At 38.4% G+C, this 25,684-nt stretch overlaps 1 long non-coding RNA gene across 7 annotated transcripts in view; it reads left to right on the top strand.

Annotated features, from left to right (window-relative positions):
- The window catches only part of LOC143434040 (uncharacterized), a 100,481-nt gene extending 75,809 nt beyond the window's left edge, over positions 1-24,672 (top strand). For 5 of the 7 annotated variants that reach the window (XR_013103197.1, XR_013103201.1, XR_013103200.1 and 2 more), the window contains exons 2-3: positions 4,942-5,262; positions 20,170-24,672. This is a non-coding gene — a long non-coding RNA (uncharacterized LOC143434040). Of the gene's footprint in view, positions 1-3,590; positions 3,781-4,941; positions 5,263-20,169 lie in introns of those variants that run through there. The other 2 variants (XR_013103199.1, XR_013103202.1) reach the window with 2 other exon arrangements.
- Positions 24,673-25,684: the final 1,012 nt, after the last annotated feature.

The following is a 25,684-nucleotide window of genomic DNA, read 5'->3' as shown; positions in this document are numbered from 1 at the left end:
TATGTGTTGTAGGACCTTGTTAAGTGTATGATTCTTGGGCTTATTAAAATCTTCCATCTTGAGATCTTTTACCCTGTATCTTCAACTGTTAGTCCTGTATGCTAGACACTCATCACATACATCTGCACTGTGGTTCCTCCACCTCAGGCTCTGGGAAATGGTGGAAGAAGGGGCAAAAAGATTTTGCAAGCTGGAAGACAAGGGCATCTGTGGTGAGATGAACTCCCAACCATAAAGTTGCCTGAGCAAGATCCACACAGCAACACTACCAGTTGAATACCAGTATGGATGGGAGGAAATCACACAGTGTTCTGCACTCAGATGAAAAGCTACAGATGAAAAGCAATGCCTGTAGAGAGGGGGAATCAATTTCCTAGAGGGAAAAGTTCCCAAAAGGGCTTTCCATCACAAGTGTCCAACCCTGTACTACACTAGAAGGTGTGGTCCACATTAACGGCCACCACAAATAATACTATTAAGACAATCTCTCACTTACCAAAGTTAAATTATAAACAGGTAATAAATTAAAGAGACCTATAACCCTGGTGAAATAGAAGCTGCCATTAAAGTTTCCAAACCAACCAAGCAAACCAAACCAAACTAAACCAAACCAAACCAAACCAAACCAAACCAAACCAAACCAAACCGAACAGAACAAAACAAAAAACTTGAACAAACAAATAAAACAAAACAAAAACCCAAACAAATGACCAAAACCAGGGCCAGCACAGAATTCTAATTTAGGACACAATTCTTCCAAACTTTCAAAGAATATGGAATGGCAATATTCCTCAAATTATTCCACAAGATAGAAACAGAAGTAGTATTGCCAAAAGCATTTTATGAAGCCACAATCACTGTGATACACAAACCACATAAACACCCAACAAAGAGAATTGCAGATCAATTTCTCTCATGCAAAACTATTCAATAAAATGCTTGCAAACTTACTCCAAGAATACATCCAAAAGATCATCCACCATTATCAAGCAGGCTTCATCCCAGAGATGCAGGAAAGGGTCAATATACAAAAATATACACATGTAATCCACATATAAACAAACTGAAGGAAAAAAAAACAGATGATCATCTTATAGGTACAGAAAAGGCATCTGACAAAATCCAACACACACCGTCAAGTAAAATTCCTGATGATATTAAAGATGAAAAGAAAACACCTGAACATAATAAAGGCAGTTTACTGCAATCCCATATAAACTTAAATGGGGAGACACTCAAGGCAATTCCACTAAAACCAGGCATAGCACAAGGTTGCCCACTCTCTCCATATCTATTTCATAGAGTACTTTAAGTTTTAGCTAGAGCAATAAAACAATGGAATGAGATCAAGGAGACACAAATTAGAGAGAAATCAACAAATACGTATTTGCAGATGGTAAGGTACTATATATGTGACAGTAAAAATTCCACCATGAAACTCCTACAACTGATAAACACTTTCAGCAAAGTGGCAGAATACAAGATTAACTAAAAAAAAATCAGTAGACCTCCTATATACATTGGCAAACAGATTGAGAAAGAAATCAGGGAAATAACACTCTTCACATTAGCCACAAAAAGTTGTTTGATTAATACTTTAAGTCATTGAAAAAGATTGAAAAAGATATCAGAAAACGGAAATTCTCACATGTTCACAATTTGTAGGATTAGCAAAGAAAAACTGCCATCCTGCCAAAAGCAATCTAGAAATTCAATCCCCATGAAAATTCCAATATAATTCTTCATAGATCTTGAAAGGAAAATCTTAGCTTCATGTGGAAAAACAAACAACAACAACAATAATAAAAGAGTAGCTAAAACAATCATAGACAATAAAATAACTGATTTCAAGCTGCACCACAAAGGTATAATAATAAAAACATCATGGTATTGGCATAAAAACAGACAAGTTGACCAATGGAGTCAAACAGAAGATTCACACAAAAATCCTAGTTTTTATAAGAAGGCCAGAATTACACACTAGAAAAAAAGAAAGTATCTTCAACAAATGAAACTGGTCAAACTGGATGTCTGCATGTAGGAGAATGGAAAGAAATCCATATGTATTACCCTGCACAAAGCTCAAGTCCAAGTGAATTAAATACCTTATCATAAAAGAAGATACCCTAAATCAGTGGGGAATAGCCTTGATCTCATTGGCAGAGAAGAAAATTTCCTGAGCAGAACACTGATCGCACAGACACTAAGATTAACAATTAATAGAAACTCATGAAACTGTAAAGATCCCGTAAGACAGCACTAGGACTGAAGGGGTTTGCAACCCCACAGGAAGAACAATATCAACCAACCAGACCCTTCCCCAGAGCTCCCAGGAACTAAACCACCAACCAAAGAGTACACATGGAGGGACCCATGGCTCCAGCCACATATGTAGAAGAGGATGGCCTTGTCAGGCATCAATGGGAGAAGAAGCCCTTGGTCCTGTGGAGGCTCAATGCCCCAGTGTAGGGGAATGCCTAGGTGGGGAGGTGGGAATGGATGGGTGGGTGGGAGAGTACCCTCATAGAAGCAGGGGGAGGGAGGATGTGATAGGGGGTTCCAGAGGGGAAATAGGGAAAGGGGATAACATTTGAAATGTAAATAAAGAAAATATCCAATAAAAAAGAAAATTCAACATAAATAAATACTTTAAAAAAGACAACACTAGGACAAAACAACAGCCCGCAAAATGAGAAAATATTTTTAGCATTCAATGTCTGATTTAACTTAAGGCCCGCTCCACGAAATGAACACATAACTGATACTGCTTGTGTCACCAAGAAGCAGATATAGGTATGGAGGACACAAAGACAATAAAGCTCCATAAATCAGTGGAGCTTATAGGAAGTCATGGTGACGGAAGCAGCTAGAACAGGGCAGATGTGGTCTGCACCAGGGTCCTCTGCCTGTATATTACAGCTTTCAGTTTACTATCTACTGGACCTCTGATTCTTGTGACTTCTCTTGGGGCTCTTTTCCTGATGTTGGGTTGCGTTGTCCAATTTTGCTCTTATGATTTTTTGTTTTGTCATATTTTGTTTTGTTATATTTGATTTTACTTCTTAGAAACGTGTTCTTTTCTAATGAGAGACATTAAGGGAGGGAATCCAGATGGGAAGGGTGGTGGGGAGGAAGTCTGAGGAATGCATGGAGGGGACGCTGTAATCAGAATATAGTGTATGAGAGGAGAATCTGTTTTTAATAAAAGGGTAAACGAAAGAAGGAAGGAAGGAAGGAAGAAAGGAAGGAAAGAAAAGAAAAGAAAAGAAAAGAAAAGAAAAGAAAATCTCTCACAGGTGTCCCAGTAGCTTAAGTTTTAGTAGGTTGCCCATGTAGTCAAGTTGATAATAACAATTAGCCATCTATGAAATTGGGAGAGGGTGAGGGGACTTGGAGGGGAGAAGTGGGTAGGACTGATACAGATTCATCACTCAGGTGTGAAGTTCTTCAAATGAAAAGTATTACACAAATAAATTAATAACACAATCTGAAAGAGGTTGAAAAATGGAATGAGTTACTTATTTCTCCTCTTCATTTTCTATTTTATCTTTCAGAATATTCAGCAACATTGAACAAAATGTATTTATTTATTTATTTATTTAACCTTAAATCAAATATTGGATGTCCTATGGAGTGTTGGGGGCTGACTTTTAGCAGAAAGCAGCTATCAGCTTTGCAGCCATCTTGAGCCATATACCCTGACATGTGACTTGGATTACAATAGCCTACAGCAATTGAGCACACTCCGATAATCTTGGTTTAGATACCTTGAGATTAAAGGTGCGTGAGATTAAAGGTGTGTGAGATTAAAGGTGTGTAATTTAAGAGTATAACTTAGAAGTATAGAGATCAGAGTTAGAGACAAGACCTAAGGGCATGATTAAAGGTGTGACCAAAAGGCGTGGCTTAGAAGTGAGACATATAAAAGGCAGAGACAGAACAGATCAGAATCGTCGACACATCAGACATTAGGGAGACACAGAGGAGAGAACCAGACACAGCAGAGAGAAGACAGGTAGCAGGGCACTTGGAAGAGAACTTGGAAGAAGTAACTTGGAACTTGGAGGCACTAGAGACTAGGAACTAAGCACTAGGAACTCAAGACTTAGGACTTAGACTGAAGAATAAACGGGATTGAATTACACTGTCTGGTCTGCATTCTTCGAGTCTGGCCTCACTCTCACTCTTGCTGAACCCTGACCCTCAGACTGGAGCGGCAGCTTGGGCCGGGATACAGTGGCCGCCGAAACGTGGGTCAGCAGGGGCCTCAACATTTTGCTTGGGCCGCGACATTTTTTGGCCGCCCCAACGTGAGGCTAGTGTGGACCCCAACATTTTTTTGGTGCCCAACGTGTGGCTAGTGTGGGCCCCAACAATGGGGAAGTTTGTCTTCCACTCTGGTACAGGAAATCGAACACCTTGACGTGTGCTGTCTTCCTCATGATCACTGTAGGCAGATTAATGATCCACAGAGTATCATGGGCATTCAAGGTGTACCTGACATTTATATTATGAATTGTTGCAATAAAATGAATGTTAGTGTAAAAATCAAATTCAAACACTAAGTTTTAGTTCCTTTAAAATCACCAATTTTTTACATTTTTTCAAATTATTTTTTATTGAAATATACACTATTAAAATTTTAAAATAAATGGTTAATCTTTTATCACTTTAATGTTAATTGTTTAAAATTTAGCAATTTTTAAAATATATACCTTCTTGCTGAAAATAGTGGAAAAAAATAACAATTTTATTTAATGAGCATAACACTGTTCTTTCTGGAATACATAATGCCATAGTGTGATATTGTGGTCATCCAGGTTCACTCAAATTGAATATTTGTGGTCAGTGCCTTTTCATCTATAGTTAATGAAAAATAAATAGAAATTTAATAGTTAATAATCCTGTCCTTTAACATGTTAATTTTGTTATCTTTTTCAGTTGTTGCTGTCTTAAGCTTAAAGCTACATTCCCTCAGAAGTCTTAAGCTTAAAGCTACATTCCCTCAGAAGTCTTAAGCTTAAAGCTACATTCCCTCAGAAGTGAGAATATCTTTGCTCACTACTAAAACTAAATGTGGCTTTCATTTGGTATAATGGCAGTCTTACTAATCAGCATGATGGTTGTATATCGCTGCTGATGAACAAATGACCTGCTGAGGCTGAAGAGGGAACAACATCCTGGCAGGAAGCAGAGGAGCAGACCCATGATTTCCCCAGCAGACATGAAAAGTGAATCTCCTAAAGGAACGTAAGCCAAGACGTAAGTCTGGAGGCAGCGGGCATGGGCTTCTAGCACAGCTGAGATACACATACTAAGAGCAGCAACCCAAAGCTGACGACTCGAATAGCTAGGGTCTGAGAAGTGGCGACAGCGTTTCCAGGAAAAACTATTAAATGCTGTAAAATAATTAAAATTGGGTATAGCCTGGCATTCAGTGTAAGTGAACATCAGAGAACTCATCTTATTTGATGCTTATCATTAGACAAATAAGGAAACTGAGAAGCTAAATGGCTTTGTATAGACAGTGTGAATAGTTTTAAAATGTCAAAACGGGCAATCTTGCTTATAGTTCTGATATTAATTTTCACCCACAGATTTTAATGCAAGTTAGAAATTTTCTGCTTAAGATATATATTTATAATATTTCCTCTATTGTTATATTCCTTAACGCTGTTAAATCTCAAACACTTATTGAATGCCTACTGTGTGTAATTTATATGTTAAAAAAATATGAAGTAGAAAGAAATGCTGTCCCTAGACTGAAAGGAGGCCTGTATTGGGCACTTATCTGTCACTGTGACATAATAGTTAAGAAAAACTGCTTATAAATAAGGAAGGTTTATTTTGGCTCACAGTTTCAGAGCAGTCAGTTTATAGTCTGTTGGTTCCGTTAGTTTGGGGTCTACAGCAAGGCACATTATTACAAAAGGAACATGTGGGGAGGAAACTTCTGGAGGCAAAGAGAGAGAAGCATAAGTCTTCATCTCTCATTACAAGGAATACAAGGAATACCCAACGACCTAACTTCTTTCCACTAGGTCCACCACTCTCCAAGAGTGGCAATGACTGCCTGGTGACTAAACTTTTAACACATAGGATTCTGTGGGGATGGTTAATCCAACTATAAAAACACTTCTAACTCATTAAAAGCATCTAATATACACTTGCATCCAATCTGCTGAGAGCATGTTTGTAAATCTGCCTGACTATAACATTTAGCTATGATACATTGAAAGTATAAATTCATGTGCTTCAGTCATGGATAAAGAATAAAGATTTGAGGAAAGAGACTTATGTAATTATGTAATAAATTTTGCAGGTGAATTTATAATCTAGTAGTTCAGAGAAACATTGTCTCTACAACTTCTCAGCTTTGTTGAGATTACCTGGGGGGAGGGGAGAGGCTCTTAAAAATCAAAATTGCCTCTGACGCCCTCCCTGCTTGTGATCACTTCAGCTGAGACAGCATTGATTTACTTCTTCAGGTGTGCCTTTGCATTTGGGTTTATTTAATTCATGTACTTCAGAGACAGAAGATGCTCAAGCCATGCCCAATTAGACTACTTTTCCATGCTGTTGGTTGTGGAATTGGAGAAGATATCATGAAGAAAATACCATCCAAAAATTTACATCAATACATATTAAAAATCTGCCCCATCACATGTATTTCCTACGTTTATCAAGCTAACTAGATTATTATTTATATCTTATAGATGTAAGTTTTGAAATATAAGAAACATGCTCCATCTCATAGGACCTGAAATGCATTCAAGGACTAAAACTATATTTGAGCCAAGTGTGTTAGTACACAACTATAATTTCAGTATTGAGGAATGGAGCCAGGAGGATCAGAAGTGCAAGTTTATTCTCAGTTACACAGAAATTTGAAGCCATCCTGGACTACATAAGACTTTTTCTTGAAAAGAAACACATAAACAAGAAGACCAAAACCTAGATTACTTGAATATGAAATCTGAGCCTTTGTAATTTTGGTGACTCACTTTGGATCTCTCATGTGCTCATAGAGACTGTATATTGTCACACACAGTATCACCTAAATGTGTGAAGGGAGCATGTGACTGTAGAAAACTATGTTGACATCTTTTTCATGTAAATGAATGGAATGAAGAACACAAAGGCAAGAGATAAGATCTGGGCTGTGAGGTAGACAACAGGAGCATGCGTACAAGCAGAGAAGACTGACTCTGGTGAGGAAGGCTTTGGAGCGTTAACTTTATTATCATTGAGGTGAACAAGTCAGGCAGACCAGGGCTGTTTTACAGAAGTCCTTACATATGGTAAACATAAAAGAAAACCACCTTGGTTTGAAGAATCAGAGCTTAAATATTTACCTAGGCTTTGGAGGTTAAACTTTTTTCAATTTTCATTTTGCTAGTTTCTGTTAATATATTACCCTAAATTATATAGGGCGTATTGAAGCCACTGCCATAATTCCCAGGGAGTCCTGAAAATGCTGAACAGTCATTGTGCTGGGACTTTAAAAGTACAGGGCAATGTTTGTTTTTCTCAGCAAGTGGAATTCCAGAGCTTCTTGCCTAGACAAACAGTGCAAACATTTATCCTCAAAAAAGACATTGCATCTAGAATCTTAATTCAGCAACACAATTTTAGCACTTTTTTGAACAACCAGAGAACATGGCTGGTTAAAAATAGCTTTAAAAATTTTGGCTGCCTAAAAATAGCTTATTTCTCTTATCATGTGAAGGAGTTATACTTATTATCATAGGTCTTCTAAATGGAGCAGCCATTGGAAAATAGAGTATTTGAGAATAGAAAGAAGTGTGTCATGAAAGCTTTGTCTCTCGAAACACTGAGGTGAGTTTCCTGAACACAGATCTTGAGACATAACTAACTGCCACTTAGATCATATTTCTATAGGACATATTCATATTTCTATATTCACAATCATTAAACTGAATCAAACACAAAGAAAACTCTATAGAATTATTTTGCACATGATTGAATTAAATATCCATAATAAAATTTCAATGTTTATCAATATATTGTGAAGTTAGGAATTTCTTTGTCTTTTCAATTATTGTTTGAGCAGCAAATGTGTCCAGCGCATACAATTTTTAGAAAGTGTATTGTGTGCTGATGATACAGTGCACGCAAGATAAATGTTCCCTTCACTCAACCAAATAACTACACAAGCATGTAAATGATATGTGCTAAATGATATCTATTCAATTATATGATAAACATACCAGTATGTCTGCTAAGAAGGCCTTAGTTTTGAGGAGAAATGTTTTAATTGAACAAATTTTTTTAGATACAAAAAAAAGAAGATAAATAATTAAGAAAGTATGTTTAAATTAAATCTATGTGAATCTATGTGGGGAAGTTCATTTTTAATAGTAGAATTTTAACCTAGCAAAAAAATAAATGCCAGCTTATCTAGTAAATATTGTAGATGTGAATATTTGTTAAATTTTTGTAAAGTACTGGAAAACTATTGATGAACATACACACTCACACACTCACACACATATATATTTTTATTAGAATTTTATTGCTGTGAAGAGACATCATGACCAAGAAACTCCTGTAAAGGAAAACATTTAACTGTGGCTGGCTTACGGTTTCAGAGGTTCAGTTCATTACACTATTGTCATGGTGGGATACATGGTAGCATGCAGGTAGAGATGGTGCTGGAGACAGATGAGAGCTGTCCATCTGAATAGGCAGGCAGTGGGAAGCTACAGTGGGCATGGCTTGAGCATCTGATACCTCACCCCCTCCCCAAGTGAGACACTTTTTCTATAAAAGGCCACATCTACTCCAACAAGGAAAAACCTCATAATAGTGCCATTCCTCATGGGACCATGGGGGACATGTTTATTCAAACCACACATTGTGTGTGTGTGTGTAAATATTTATATCAATTCTTGATGTAAAATGGCAGGAGCACAGGTTTGGAGGCATCAGGGTTCACTTCCAAACAACAGTGACCCATTTAAAGTATCAGGACTATGGTAGGTCTGAATTAGACTCACAGACCACACAGAAAAAGGTCAACAGCCAGAACCGGGAGGGCACAGGACACAAGAATTCTGTAATTTGTCAATTAGACATCGACAACCTATACAACATTTTTGGGTAGATGATGCCAACAGCAGATGTCAAATTTAAAGCCCAAACTGTGGGTATACAAAGGTAAGAGAGAAACCAATTGGAAAGCTGTGAGTGGACAACTCTGGTGGTGTGCACCTGCACCAGGTTAGTGCCTCTGGGAGAAATCAGGAAGATGACTGATCACAGAGAGAAACAGAACATCAAGGACCTGCACTTCTAAAGCCACAGAAAGCAAACTGATAGCAGCAATAAGAAATGGGGAAGGAGAGGGAATCATATAAATAGCTTCCTGTCTGAGGAACCAAAGGGAGGTTTCTCAGTAATTCTCAGAAGTCTGGAGGTTGATCATGGAGCTGTAATGTGAACAGACCATTGGTCCTACAGCTATCAGAAAGGAAGAAGAGGTGTAATTCTATGTCTACTCTCTGTATAAAACCTGAAATATAAACAATCTGCATTAGAAAATTGTATATAAAATATTAAACATTTAAAATTTGTATGTGGAATGAGACAATTATCTACATGGATAGTTAAGTAAAGATTGTTCTTTTATCTCAGTGTCTGACAAAGGTTCAGTAGCTCAGCAGAGGAGGACACAATAGAAATGATGATTTGTCAAGACTTTCCATCAGTGCCTCCATTAAACTGTCAGTTCAGTTGCCTAATAGAGAGGAATATGCATAAACTACAAGAGACATTTTATAATGTTAAACATATACATTTGATAAATGACAGTAAGTTAGTTAATACTAAATAGACTGTTATGTGCAAAATGGAAATAGTTCCATTATTCTAAGGGCATTTGCAAAATTATTATTTTTTAAAATGCCAATTAGAACGAAATGCATCTCTTTAACCTAATAAGTGAAAACAGTTGGTGTAATTATAATTAAAAATCTCCTTCGATAAGACAGTGTTTGTTTGTTATTTAGACCCTGAGTATATTCAACCTAGTGACCCACGAAGCTATATTTATTTACCTAAGTTTCTATGAAGTCAGAGTAGAAAGCTATTTTTTGTGATCAGGCTTTACTGTGGATTGCAAGGGAGTTTCCACAAAGCAATCTCCCACATGGATCTGTCAGGCAGGCTGCTTAATATCAAGTATCACATAGTCAATAACCAAAGCTTTATCCAGCGTGGAGATGAAACTGTTTCCCATCTAGTATTACCTCAGCAAAAGCAAGTCACAGGCCAGTGAGAGCACTTAAATCAGATCAGCTACAGCAAGCCAATGAGTCCGTGTGTATTTACGTTCACACATCGCTTTATGATGCTGAACTCCAGTCTACATTCTCAGCAAGTTCTTATAAATACCCTCCAGCTGAAGTTACTGGGCAGTGATATTGCTGTATAAAAATGTGTTCTAGTATAATGCTAAAACGTAATGCTTCGGTATAATATAATACAACAGGATATTTTCAAATGTTTCTGGATGTCAAAAAGATCTTCTGATCACTGAATTATTGAATTGATTAGATAGAAAGAAAAAGTTTTAAAGACAAGTAGAAAAATAATAGTAGAACTAGTGAAAATAATTAAGGCTTAAAGCAGTGGTTCTCTGAACTTAGGTCGTCATGATACAGTGCATGGGAATATCATAATTCTGTCCACCTCTTTAAGATCATTTAACTCTAATGGATCTGTTATCAATTTTCCCATGATGAAATTTGTATAGCCTAATTCAGTGTTAGAATAGAAGGGATTGTTAGTTTTTCAAAGCAAGACTTAGAAATATTCTGAGATTGCTACGTGTTCCTTAGAGAACTCTCAGATCTGCAGGTAGAATTTATTCTCAAAAACTTACCACTCAGCTAGGTGTGGGGATGCATCCTTGTAATCCCTGCACTAGAAGACTGAAGCAGGGAGATCTTGAGTTCTAGGCTAACTTTGGCTATGCAGAGAGTTCAGGGCCAGCCTTAAATACTCAGTGAAACCTCCTGCCAGAAAAAAGTCAAAACTCAGGAGAAAACTAAAGTCTTGGAGTCAGACTCTAGGAGCTGAGGGTGGACTTCTGAGTGGAAAGCAGACAGTTGAATAGTCCAGGTGCACAGGAGCTCTGAGGGACCCGCATTTTCTGCTGCATTGGTCTGTATTTCAGAGAAACTAGACATCCTGCTAGGTCCTGACCTGACTGGATGCTTATTTCCATAGCAGTATGACTCAGCTGTTCCTTAGCTTGAGCTTCATAGTTTTAAAATGCTGCTAGGAAAGACTCAGAGGCCTGTGATGACTTGGGCAACCCTCCTAGGATTCAGAGCCCATATGTGAAATGAGTCAAAATTCTAGCCTTTTGCCTTGTCCTAATTTTAGGAAGTCTATGTTACAAATGGGTTTCCACTCCAAAAGCCCAGGCTGTGGGACTCCAGGTGGCAGCTCCACGCTGGAAATGTAAAACAATTCTGTTTCCCTCTCCTAGCAGTTAATTAGCGAAAGACACATTTTACTAAGCATACTGTGGTTAATTTACAGACACATAAATCACTGACATGTTCCTTTGGCATTTCAACATGAGAGAGACAAAGCTTTCTCAATGGCTTTTATGGATATCATTTCCATTCTGAGAATGAACTAGCCAGGAACCAAATGAAATTTAAAATCAAGCAAGGGTGCAGAATAAGAGAATTTATATATAACAAGAGCAACATATCACCTAGACTAAGAATATTTTATTTGGCTGTTTGTATTATTTAATTTTTGTTTTAATTTATTGTGTATGATAGATATTTTATTTGATTAGGTGTTCGCTGAGTCTCTCCATCTTTAGGTGTACAGTGCACAGCAATAGCCCAATGAGGAAAAGCCCCGCTTCAGAGCTAGTTTGACTGGTCCCCAACAGACAGCCATTACTTTAAATCCCATCACTCTGTTTTGGTTTTTTTTTTGTAACAGTTGTCTATATTTTACGAAGGGGTGTGTGTGTGTGTGTGTGTGTGTGTGTGTGTGTGTGTGTAGGGGTGTTTTGTAAGGCCTACGGATGCCTATTGTAAAAAGTTGCCAAGCAAGGAGTTAAGACCTTGCTAAGTATTATTTCAATGGTACAAGCTCTAGCTTAGATTGTATTCACAAAATTTGATAATTAATTTTATTTCTATTAGTAATAGTCATGAACAAATTTACCTACCCATTGCATTCCCACACATCCATCCCCTTCCAAATTGCTAACACTTGACTACAATTTGGGAACAGTCATATGCCTTGTGTGGAAATACATATGTCTATACAGTTGGTTCACAATCACACAGTAAATGACAACCTGGAACTATATATAAAGGATCAGAGAAAAGGAAAGAAAATACACAGGTAGAAGTTACAGAGTCTGAGGATGTTACTGCTGGGCAGGTCCATTACATAGATGGCAGTGAGGCTGCATGCAGAAGGTGCCTACTTAGGCTGATGTGAAAAATGACATACATTCTTGAGCAGAAGCTTGAAGCTCCCGAGGAAAGCAAGGGCTGTTCCCTATCATTGCTTGGTTAGCTGCAGTTGGTTTGCTGAATCAGAGTTTTCAGGCTAGTGGATGTTATTGAGGTGGTGCCTGTGAATGTAGCAGAAACAGGAGAGTGTTGAGCAGCCTCCTCCTCTCATTGGTTGCCACTCTTCCCTAGTGAACTTCCAGGGAGGGGTGTGTAGAGCACGGTCAACTCAAGACATCATCTAGGTAACTGTAAGGCTGTAGGCTCGACTACTTCAGACATGATTTGGGGTCATGATTAAGGACTACACATTTCAATAGTCATGTAAAAAAACAGGGAAAGGAAAAGGAGAGAAGTAGTAGATAATAAATATTGAATTATTTTCATCTTCCTCTTGATGTTCTCTGAACCAGGGAATTTGATCACATTTCTCTTCATTAGCCTTGGGAAGCAATGTTTCTGAGATAGATTCCATCTCAGTACGTAACTAATATAGTCCAAGTCTGGTAAAAGCATTAAAATTAGGCAATAGCAGGGCAAGCCGCAGTGAATTATGACTCCCACGGAGATACATTGTGGCCTGTAGTACTCCACCATCTCTCTTTAGCATGCTTGTCCTCCACACTGTGCCTCACCCACAAAGCGAAGGAAAGAGTTAAACACCATCTTGTATTTCTAATTGAAACCCAAAAAGGGTTGCTTTCTGATGAGTTTTTATCATGTGAATCCAGGCCCATCTGGACCAGAAGATAACGCTCTCTTTCACATAAAGGACATGCATGGGTTCCAGCCCAGAAACACGACTAAAAGGCATCTAATGATTCGTTGGTGCTCAGTGTCCTCCAAAGGGTGTCACTACCCTCTGCCTCCTTAGGGAATTCACTTACAACCTGAGAACTGCAACGAGCTGGTGTTAAATTAGCACCTTTGTTTGCTTTTTTTCTTAGACTTGTCAAAAGGAAGATTAATGTGCAGGTTCTCTCCACTCAACTGTAGCTTTTCTTAGAGAAATGTGGTGTCTGCATCAAAATCCCATTTAGACGCAGAAAACCTCACTGGCGAGAAAGATGATCTTTTCACCTTTCCTCTAGTTTCCCGTTCTTATTTTTTTCCTAGCAAGCAAACAGTTACTCCTGTTTAGGTCTCCTTCAGCAACCTGCCCGACCCTCTGATGCCATGTATTGTTGTCTGAGTCTCAGTGCATAAGTTGGGAAAAAAATGAGAGTTCAGCAAAGGTGGAAACAATGAGAGAAACACCTGCCGGGTCATTTTACAAATGGAATCGCTAAATAGCAGTGCTTCTTGCTGGGTAATAGCATAGAACCTTTAAATCACAGAGATTAGAGACAGGAGGCCTGACAGGTCACCTTGTTCACCTCCTGTAGCAGCTTTATGCATTTCCCAGGAAATGACACGTGTGCAGGAGCATTTGCAGCAGTCCTGGGGGGACTTGCTCCTGGGTAATACATCTCCCTGTTGAGAAAGTTTCCCAGGGAACTGGCAAGCTTTCTTTTTGCTTAATATCTCATTGTTCTGTACCTTTTCAGCCTTTGAAAATACAGCCATACTTATTCTGGTTCCTCCATTTTTAAAACCAACAATCTTGCCACATTGTGGCATTATTCTTGTCTCCTTGTCTAATTATTTGAGCCTATTGACACCAATTTGTGCCTTATAATACTGCCCTTACACATCAGAACCTATTGCTGAACTGAAAGCCACGCCAAAGAGTTATTCACTCTATTTTCATTCATTCTGAATAGACATGTGGCCCGTTGTTCTTTGTCTGTGTATTCACGTCTATGAAAATGAAGGTGGTATTAAAGCCAGTGACTAGACACCATGATTTCAATAAAATAAAGATCATTCGTGCAGCTGTGGTTTATTTTGCTAATGACACAACCCACTGAGACACCCTTAGGTTTACTATCTCATGAACTGACTGGTGTGCCTGACTGTGAGGTAGCATCAAGTCTGAATGTTTCAAAGCCTGTACAGTCTGGCAATGTGGCTGTCCCTTAGAAATGTGTTGTTCAAACGCCACACATTACAGTGTCTTCAGAATATAAGCCCCATATCTTGGAGTTAAGCACACATTTCCTCTGGATTAGAAATGAATGTGGAATCTCCACTTAGGGGTTAAAGACCAGACTTCAATATGCTCTGACTTGCTGGGTGAAAAGCCTTTTGCAATTGTCATCATTATGTGGCCTCTGGTGATACACTCTTCACCACTCAACATCTCCACTAAGCATTGGTGTAACGTTTTCTCCATAATATATCAGGGCTAAGTTGCAACATTTAGAAAATACTGTAGGGAAGGCTTTGGGGCTACCAACAGGCCAAGCATACAGAGAGTTTATCATGTAAATTATAATTTAAATTCTTGGAATTCTAAATCTCATTCTAAATTTTTTGATGTGTGTGTGTGTGTGTCTGTGTGTCTGTCTGTGTGCGTGTTTTTATGTGTCAGTTGCATGAATGTGTGTAGGTGTACATGTTGAGGCCAGAAGACAATCTTGGGTGTTACTCTAAAGTGCTATGTACCACTATTGAGAGTAGATACCAAATCTTCCATTGGTTGGGAACACATGAATTGCATTAAACTGACTGCCCACTGAGACCCAAGGATCCACCTGTCTTTGTTCCGCAGCTTTGGGATCCCAAAAGCAATCCACCACAGTAGGCTTCGTATGTTTCTGCTGGGTCCTCAGCTCATCAGGCTTGCAAGACTATCAGTTTGTAGTCAAGCTACCTCTACATGTCCACCCCTATCAAATTGTCCCATCTCTCCACTCAGTGGATTTTTTTCTTCACTCAATAGCGCAAAATATAGGCATTATGGTGTCCCAAAGTCAAAACTCTTCCAACTCTACAAAGATGCTGAGGGAGAATATTTATTTGTCCTTACTTCTGAAGAGTTTGCTGAAGATGGGAGATACTTATGTTCCTGTAAAACAACTAAACAGTGGGAAATGTTTTTATGATATTTTTTCAAGAAAATCAGAATACTCTGGAGTAAAACCAAATATTCCCCCATGTAACCAAAATGATCTTGTCTTAAGCTTTACTACTGTAGAAAGAAGACTTGGAGGGCAGTAAAAGGAGTAGGAGTCAGAGACAGAGAGTGGGGTGGTTAGAAGGCAGCGGACTGGGGAGAGGCACTCAGTGAGTTCCACATACATTATCTCACCCACTTATCAACTAAACATTTTTCAGGTCAGTCTGTATGCCTCCCCCAGCTCACACGCTTCCATCCACGTGCTCTGCTCGAGTTTTAAAGACATGTGGATTAATGAGACATTAATGTTGGTAAAGTGTTCTAATTTCCTTGGAGAATAAAAGCTATAAAACTTTATTGTTATTGTTGCTGCTATTATCTAAGCTCCATGGATGCTTTAGTGGTGCCACTGATGGAACTAATATTACTACCATTTATTTCATTTAGGGAAATAAAATCTAAAAATACAAAAGAGGAGGTTTATTGGGTTTTGGATTTAGCAACTTTGCACTTGGGGATAACAACATGGAAATTTGCAACTAAGATCTTGAGGCCAATAGTACAAACCTTAACTCAGTATGTGTAATTTCTAATGCGTGGTGATCTGACAGGTGAGAAACAAGAGACGTGATACCCCAGTTTCTCCAGTTTCTCATTGTCAAACATAGAATGTAGCAACAATTCCCCCATTTCTTGTGGAAATAACAGGAGATAAAATACAAAATGTTTATTTCTCTGAGAGAACAGGGATTCCTCCCCTGCATGTGTAAAGGCAGGAAAAACAACCAAAAATTTTTTAAAAAGTCAGGAATAAATCCATACGCAAAGAAGGTTCTAGTACTATCAACGTGGAGAACTATATTTATGCTCATCTAATCACTCTCAACAATGAAAGAGTAGAAGAGTAAGAACCTGGAATGTATGTGGCAGTTACATGCTTAATTATCATTTGACTGAGCATGGGTTTTGTTGTGTTTTGATTCTTTTTCAATATGTTCTAACTTTTCTGAAATTGGGAGAGTTGTGCACTTTGTTCAGTCACGACCTATGCTTGAAGTAGATAGGAACATTGTGATGGTTTGTATATGCTTGGCTCATTAAGTGGCACTATTAGAAGGCATGGACTTGTTGCAGTAGGTGTGTCATTTTGGGTGTGGGCTTAAGACCCTCACCCTAGGTGCTGGAAATCAGTATTCTGCTAGCAGCCTTCAAATGAAGATGTAGAACTTTCAACTCTGCCTGCACCATGACTGCCTGGATGCTGCCATGCTCCTGCCTTGATGACAACAGACTGAACCTTTGAACCTGTAAACCTACCCTAATTAAATATTATCCTTATAATTTTGCTTTGGTCATGGTGTCTGTTCACAGCAGTAAAACCCTAACTAACATAAACATCTATGTGACATTGTTGGTAAAATCCTTGGTGTCTATAAAAATGCACATCTTATGCTGTGCCAATAGTTTGTTGCACTTGGAGCTTGGTCTAAAGCAAAGTGGGCTAAACTATTATTCCCTGCCATTTACTACAAATTTCCATAGATGAATATTTCTGATAATTGATTTTTACCTTGAATTTCTCCATCTTTTGTAGGGAAAAAACAAGCAAAAAATAATTCTTCCAGGATGGGGGAAGTAAGAACACGATGAGAGTTTGGGGATTTTTTAAAAAAATTCATTCCCATGAATGTGCTGCTAAGTGTGTAATAGCAAAACTAAGTTGATGTCTTGCCCTAAGAAAGGTGCATATATGTCTAGGACAAAACTTTCATTGCCAGAGCGAATTGTTCCTTCACCAGAGTCAGGAACATATCTCCCACCCCAAAATAGAAAGCAGTTTCCCCACCCCAGCTCTGCTTTTCTGCTGCCTGCCCATCACACAGAGTTGATAGAAAGCAGAGGTAAACACAGGAAGCAACCAGGAAGCAAAGCATGCAGAAAAGTACTTATGGAAACCGAATATTTCAACTTAGAAATAGCTTCTCAGACTCACATCTCCTGTTTTTAACTCTTCCACATTTTCAATCGAAAAGCCTCATTATCACCTCTTGTACATACTCTGAGCCAGCTCTCCAGGAATCTTGTTCATTTTAACCAAACTATTTTTATAATTGAAAGAAGAGGGAAAAATAACCTATACTTTGTAATGCAGCATCTTATGTTTAATTTAAACAGGGCAACATTTATTTCTATGTAAGTCTAGCCCAATACTTAACAGATAGTAGGTGTCGAGTGTATTGGTTAAGTGCATTCATTGAATTAAACATAGGCATAACATCATTTCCTGGGTAGCTCTAGGGAGTTAGTGTGTGAGGGAGCAGGAAACAGGCCCTGTAACAAAATGATTCAGAGTAGTGTAGGGGAAGAGAAAATGGGTTGGTGCCATAGCAGTGCAGGTGAACAATGTCATTTAGAGACAGAATAGAGCCCTGTGGAATCATTGATCAGGAAGTAGCAATTCGCCAGGGAAGGGGTGAGGAAATCTTGCAGCACTGTTGTGACAGTTGGCTCTTGAAGGATAAATGAAACCATCCCAGGTTTGTCAGACAGTTTTCATGTTCACATGAAGACAGAGGTTAGAGGAACCCAGCAGATAGGCTGGACATTTCAAGTCTTCTTGTCAAAACTGAAAGAAAAATAGTGTAAACTGGATCTTGAGTCTGGAAACTCTAGTATATAATCTTAGGGTAGTGCATAAGGTACTACTCTCTGGGTATCCAGGTTTTGACCTCAAAACATTTTTGTTTGCTTTTCTTTTAAAGGAAAGAAACTATAATCTTATCACAGAAGTTAGTGTCTATTATCCCAAAGTAGGTATCATGTTGGGCCTGCTAATTGGAGATCCATAGACTGAATGGCTTATGAGAACCAGAAAAGTGTTTTGTACACATCTACAGATTGAAAACCTAGCATCAGGGAGCCATAAAGGTAGGATCTTGTGGAGCTTCCCCATGTTACACGCCTTCTGCTCATGGGATGGGCAGAAGAAAGGTAGCTTTCTGACCTGGACTCACAGGAACTCTAAACTATTTGTCCATGACAGCTTCTCTTTCATCATCTAGCTCTCAGTCAGCATCCATACCTGCTCTTTGAGCAAATGATTTCACAGGGACCATAGTTTCTACGCCGCTCCCGACATAAGGATGTTTCTCAGTGGCAGTGAAGACAAGGAGCAGAGATTCTTAAAATAGACTCCATTTTACTTACTGTTGGGGTGGAGGGAGTTGACATAGAATTGGGGTTCTTGTAATGTTATATCACTAAGAAGAAAGCACAGGAGTCAGGTAAGGTTTTCAGTCATCTACAACACCTTTCCTTGAGTATCAAGAATTCTCTTAACATATCAAGAATTGAGGTGGGGTATATAAGGGAGTAGAAGCCTTTACAGAGTGCCCTTACAGAGAACTAGAATTTGTTTCTCAGCACCCCTATGATGATGGTGCAACTCCAGATACAGAGGAGCCGTAATGCGATAATTCCTTCTGACTTTGGGGTAACCAAGCACACAGGTGGTACACATATGTATCTGAAAAAAAAATACATGTACATAAAATATAAACAAAAAAATCTTAAAAGCACTATGTAGCTCTGTAGGTTATAATAATTGATAAATACATCTACCTTTATATTGGAGCTATGTGGTGGCAAAGTATATTTTCCTAGTGGACAATAAAATCTTTTTTGACTTAGTGTCTGAGAAACAGAGGAAAGACACAAACATGGATGAAATCAGCATGTAATTAAAGCAGTAGCCATGCATATTAGAACAAGATTGCTTGATCCAAAACCATTACATGTTCTAACTCAAAGTCCTGCCATATACAGGATGTGCAGAGGAAAGAGTAGGTGTAAGCACAAGGTATCCAGACAATAGATCATGAAATGCAAATAGTGAGACCACGGCAGTGTGTCTGGAAGGAGGACAACATGGGGAAACATAGCATGTGCTCTGTAGGATTCAGATAGAATTGAAATAAATGATTATATTTAGTCTTGGAAGGATGCTGAATTAGTATTGCTTCATGTTCTATATTGTTAATCTAAATATTTTAACAAGTAGCAATTTTTTCATGGAGTCTTTGCTTGGCTCATGTGATGTAACCACCCTTGAAACAAATTTACTGCCCTGTACTGAGAAACGTCATAGGATGTACTGAAACAGCTCTGTATACATTATACAGTCATCATTTTTAGGGGGCGAATTGAAAAAAACTGGGAAAATGTCACGAGTGGCAAATAAAATGAGTGAGAGTCAGGAGAAGGCTGAAGAAGGGAGTGAACGGAGAGAAAGGGAAACAGTGGAGGAAGCACAGAGTAAGACCCCTTTGTTACAGCTGGCCACAGGGCCGCAGCTTTGCATAAACGCTATGTAATTTGACCTTCCTACTGTGACTTATAGCATATGAAGTTTCAATCAGCTATAGAGTAAAATTCAAGACACCAAACATGATGAACTTTTCTTGCCCAGTGACATCTTTTGTATCTTACAGACAGAGTACTTATCTCAGTGGTTGCTTTAGGACAGTTAAAACGAAACTTCAGAAAATTCTTACCAAACTGCAGGCATATATGTGGTTGTACACTGAGAAGTTTCACTGAGAAACATGGCAAAGAAGGATAAACATCTTGTTTTATTTATTTATTTTTTAACAGGGAGCAACTTGGACCTTGTCAAGTAGACCCCTGAGCTTTATTTGCGGATGGTAAGGGTGATGAATGTGGTATATGGAAACCTCCTGAAGACTTCTTGTGGAATCTGACATGTATTCACATGACTTGGAGCAGGCAGGGATAACCCTAACCTTAACCCACCTGCTCGTCTGGCTGGTTTATTGGTGACTAAGGTGGACCTCATGATAGCCAATTTATACTACACAACTGATGAGATGGAGAACAAAGGTGCCTACTGATGGTCCCTTAAAGAGGGTTTTCTATCAGGGGCAAGAGGAAGACCTTGTATGAATCTAGAAAGGATTTTCTTGATGTCGAGGACTGGAGGCAGCAGAGCTGTTGGAAGTTGGCAAGCAGCCCGGGCTAGATCCTCCAAGCTCTAGACAGATCTAGTCTTCAGAGCTGTCAACCAACACGGCTATAGCTGAGAAATCCATGAAAGAGCTAGAGGGCATAGTAAAAGCTCTCTGGCTCTTAGAAAATTTTCTGCCCACAACCGCTCTGTGTCACCTCAATTTTCTCATTCTGATAGGTTCAGAAAAGAGGGCAAGTAGAAGGAAAAAACAAACAAACAAACAAACAAACAAACAAACAAGTTAACACCTTCCACCTCGATGAGGAGGAAGGAGGATTTGAATTCTCAGACACTTGAGTTTTTCTGCTGGGCTTTGATGGTTACATGTCTTATTCTACAGCCAGTATTAACAAGAAAAGAGAAATTTAATCACTATTATAAGACCTCAAGTCAGTATTCGCTTATCTCAGTACATTGTCTTACAAAGTGTTGCAGTGGGAACATCTATCAAACATTTAAAAAGTATGGAAAAACTGAGATATGAATGTTAGATCTCTGGGTAGGCTATGGTTCTCAGAATTCTCTCAACTGGAAACACACTTATGTTTTCTAGTGAACTGTATTTCTTCATTGTATTTAGTTTCTACGTGCAACCATCAACTCTTTCTTTTAGTTCTCTTTTCTCCCTTTAAAAAATGTGTATGGGTGTGTCTTGCATGACCAGCTAATGTCCCGTGCCTCAGTTTACTCAGTTGTGTAGCAATATACATAAGATTTCATGACATTGTGAGGAAGCAATATGTCTGATTGCGAAGGCCTGTCACAAGAAATCAGTTAATAAGGTTAGTTTTTATTGTTTGCAATGTCTGTGAACTCAAACTAACACAAAATATAAATGGGATTCTTGATACTGTCCAAATTTCAATGTCTGGTTTCCCTGATTGGGAATTGTTTAAATATTAATAAGTGAGCTAATTGCACAAGCACCGTAACATGGAAAGCCAGGAGCATGCAAAAATGAATAAAAAATGGTCCTGTTCTTCAAGTGACAAGCCACACCTGTGACACATGAGCACTCACAGCAACTGGATTTGCAGTTGTTCATAAAAGCCCCATGAAATTCTGTCTGCTGACATGAAAATAGCAGTCCATTAATTCTGATAGATTTGAAATGCTCTCTCCCATGCACAGCAGGCAGCTGGTGGGAGAGAAAAATGCACTTACCTCTGCTACAAACATCACTTCTTATTTAATTCCCAATGCTAGCCAGAAGGACACTTATCTACCACTCTGAATAACAACTCAGAAAGTGCTTATGAAATAGTCTTTAAGCGAAATCAGAACTGTTCTCATGTCACCAATCTTCCAGCAAACCAGGGAGGTGAGCACCATGCATGGTCTACCCAGTGCTCTCAGTCTTGACGTTGAATCTCAGAAGGCTCAATGTGTGCCACTGGGAAATTCTGAGGTCAGCTGTTAAGTGTGACAAGATTTCAGCCTGGTAAACACACCACTCTTGGGACTGCCACTCTACAAAATGAGACTTGCTTTCCAAGGTGGTTCTGTCTGTCCTTAGATGAGGTATGTCTGTGACTGGCCAACTAGAGAGCTTTTGGTTTGATCATGGATTGAACTTAATGAAACTCTAATCTTGCCCCATGATAGTTTTTTTTTTTTTTAATTATGCTATCTACATTTTCCATATATTTAAGGTTCTGGGGTTTTAGAAGTGCATTTGACTAGATGTTAGTTTCAACTCACTCACTCACTCACTCACTCACTCACTCACTCACTCACTCACCAAAATGACAATCGTTTCTGAACTTAGTAAGTGGTGTGTACAGCATCAGAGCTGGGTAACTTGTTTCTATACTTAGTAGGAAACATTGATGTTATATACACTAAGAAGATCTAACTTTTTCTTCAGACTCAAAACTAATATAATAATCACCAGTTCTCCATGACCCTTCATCCAGCTGACAGGACAAAGTTTCATATTTCACATTGAGCCACCACTGAGAAAAACGCTAAAAGCTTTTTCTCAGACAGTTATTCCCACAAATGTCAGGCTTGCAGACATGACATGCTCCAGAAACTCACTTTAATTTGGGTAACAACTAAGTGCTTGTCACATGTCAAGTCACCGGAACTATTTACAGCTCAATTCTGCCATAAAGAAACCAGCAAGCTGTCCTCAACCCTCTCTGGTTTGCTTCTTTACCTCCCCCCTCCCCAGTAGCCCACACCATATCCTAACACAAAAGAGGTCTTAGGATGTTTTAGGTTTCCTGTGATGTGATATACATGTCTTTATTCAAGGTATGAGAGGCTTCTGCTGCTGCCTTGTTCAGCTTCTTATTAGAAACATAATTTTGTGTCTCACTGCTAAGAATGTATGAAATTATTGTATTAAGGTTTATTCTTCAAAGAAAATGAGCTAAATGAGACATCATGCTGAGAGTCAGAAGTGGATCATGTGGAGAAGCTCATGTGTGTGCTCCAAATCAGAATGTCCCTGATTTCTTAGGATGAACTTGTGGAGATGTTCTGAAGAGATTTGCCCTTGGGATGAGAATGAAATAAAATAAATGCCTTGAATTTGTGTGATTGAAAATTAAGTGTGGTCAATGTTATATACCCATCCCAGAGACACAGGTATGCAATGTGTGTGGTTTCATTAGTAGCTTGTGTCTAGGAATATATCTTGGCACCGAATCTCCACTATGGCTAAAATGCCTCAACTATAGTCCATAAATGATTGGCCAAGGAGCTTCTGCTGATCCAGTCAATACTGGTCTTTGGGAAATGCAAGTAACATAGATGGGCTTACATTGGTGACAGAGCATATTCAAAAAGGAAACTGAGGAAGGATCTAGGCTTGGAAAACTGGATATCTTAACCCAGCATCTGGAATGGAACTGGTAAAATATTTTCTCACCCTGTTGCCTGATGCCTTATCTGATTGGTGCTACCCTTTACCTTACAAAAGCTTTTCAGGCTCATGAATTCTATTTATTAATTGTTGATCTTAGTGCCTGTGCTATTGTTGTTTTGTTCAGAAAATTGTCTCCTTTGTCAAGGCATTCAAGGATGTTCCCCACTTTCTCTTCTATTAGATTCAGTGTATCCAGTTTTATGTTGAGGTCTTGGATCCACTTGAACTTGAGTTTTGTGCAGAGTGATGAATAGGGATCTATTTGCATTATCCTACAAACAGACATCTAGTTTGACTGGCACCATTTGTTGAAGATACTTTCTTTTTTTCCAGTGTGTGTTTCTGGCTTCTTTATCAAAAATCAGATGTCCACATGTGTTTTATTTCTGGGTTATCCATTTGATTTCACTGATGAACCTCTCTATTTTTACACCAGTACCATGAGGTTTTTTGTTTGTTTGTTTGTTTTACTACTTTGTAGTACAGCTTGAGATCAATGATGGTGATACCTCTGAGTGTTTATTTATTATATAGAATTGTTTTAGCTATCTTTGGTTTTTTGTTTTTCCATATGAAGTTGAGAGATTAATTTTAAAATGTATATCCTGTGGTAACATTCAGCATCTACAAAGAAGTCTATATGCTTGCATTTATGCATTGGTGTGAGGTGAACTGACTGTGACTATGTGCTGGTTTCTCTCTCTCTGATGCTCTGGGATTTTGGCAAACAATATATCACTAAAGTCATATGAGGTCCGCGGCAATTAACTGATGGCTTCTGTTCCATCTCCCTGTGATGTTAAGTAATGGCATCCAAATGTCTTTGGTTTTGTTTCTTCATCAGAGAATTAGATTAAGGGGAGAAAAATAAACTGACCAAAGAAGTAAATACGAAACTCAAATGTAGAAGTCACATTCTGCCAGTGCACAACACTAAAGACAAGACTTGGTGAAAATTATAGAATTGTGTCTTTCTCTTTACCATGTTACCACAGCAAGCCTCATCCTGATTGTAACTGGATTAAAACAGAATGGGCTGCCAGATTCTCTCTGCAAGAAAAAAAAGACTTGGAATCCTACAGTGAAGAGGCATTGCTTCCAAGCTACATGGCCAGTTTACTTTAAAACCAAAGCCAGTCAAAAGTATTATTACATGAGAATAGCAGAACAAATCAGCTTCATGAACATACATGTAAAAGTTTGAAATAAAATACTTTCTAATTAAATCTGTCTGTAAATAAAAATTTAATGGCTACTCTAATGTGAGATTTATCTCAGATATTTGCAGGTGTTTGGAAACTAAAGAGTACAGCCCACAACTATGAAACATCAGAAAATAAAATGTCACGGTATGAGAATATAGCATAGTGGTACAGAGTTAATTGAGCATACATGAAGCCCTGGGGATTATTTCTAGCAACAGCCCCCCTACCACACACCACACACACACACACACACACACACACACATAACCACACACAACCACACAGCAGAGTGGGAAGGGACTACACCTATGTCATGTCACACTTAGACTATGACTGGATATTTTCTCTTAAAATGAGAAACAATGTAACAATGTTTTCTATCACCAGTCCTCTTCGGTGGAACACCTAAAATGTTAGCCAAAATATACAGCAAGACATTAGTCAGTGGACTGCAACCTTATTAAAAAGGCAGTGATAAAATTGATTTTGTTCGTGAATGAATTTCAAAAATACATTCAAAATTATGATAAAGCAATGAGTAGGAAACAAAGCAAATACGCAAAGGTCATTATATTCAACAACAAACAACTACAATTGAAATTCATAGGAAAATTTACAATGGTACCAAAAATGTAAGCCAACCTTCATCAAAGACAGCATCCACTTAAATGAAATGTAAAATGTGAAAAATTTAGATCAGTATTTCTCAGTCTATTGGTCATGACCCCTTTGGAGGTTGCATATCAGATGTCCTGCATATCAGATATTTATGTTATGATTCATAATAGTAGGAAAATTAAAATTCCAAAGTATCAATGAACATAATTGTAAGGTTGGGGGTCACCACAGCATGAGGAGCTGTATTAAAGGGTTTTGGCATTAAGAAAGTTGAGAAGCACTGACTTAGAAGAGAATATGCAACATGGTTATTGGTAATGAGTTTTTAGATATACCAAAATCACAAATGATAAAAGACAGTAAGATAAGATAGACTCAAAAACTGAAATAAAGGCTCACTCTCAAAATATGAAAAAGATATGCTGGAGACAGAGAACATATTTG

This window comes from Arvicanthis niloticus, chromosome 13, assembly GCF_011762505.2.
Source record: "Arvicanthis niloticus isolate mArvNil1 chromosome 13, mArvNil1.pat.X, whole genome shotgun sequence".
NCBI classification, from domain to species: domain Eukaryota; kingdom Metazoa; phylum Chordata; class Mammalia; order Rodentia; family Muridae; genus Arvicanthis; species Arvicanthis niloticus.
The sequence above is the reverse complement of the archived record's forward strand: the minus strand, read 5'-3'. Positions and strand labels throughout refer to the sequence as shown.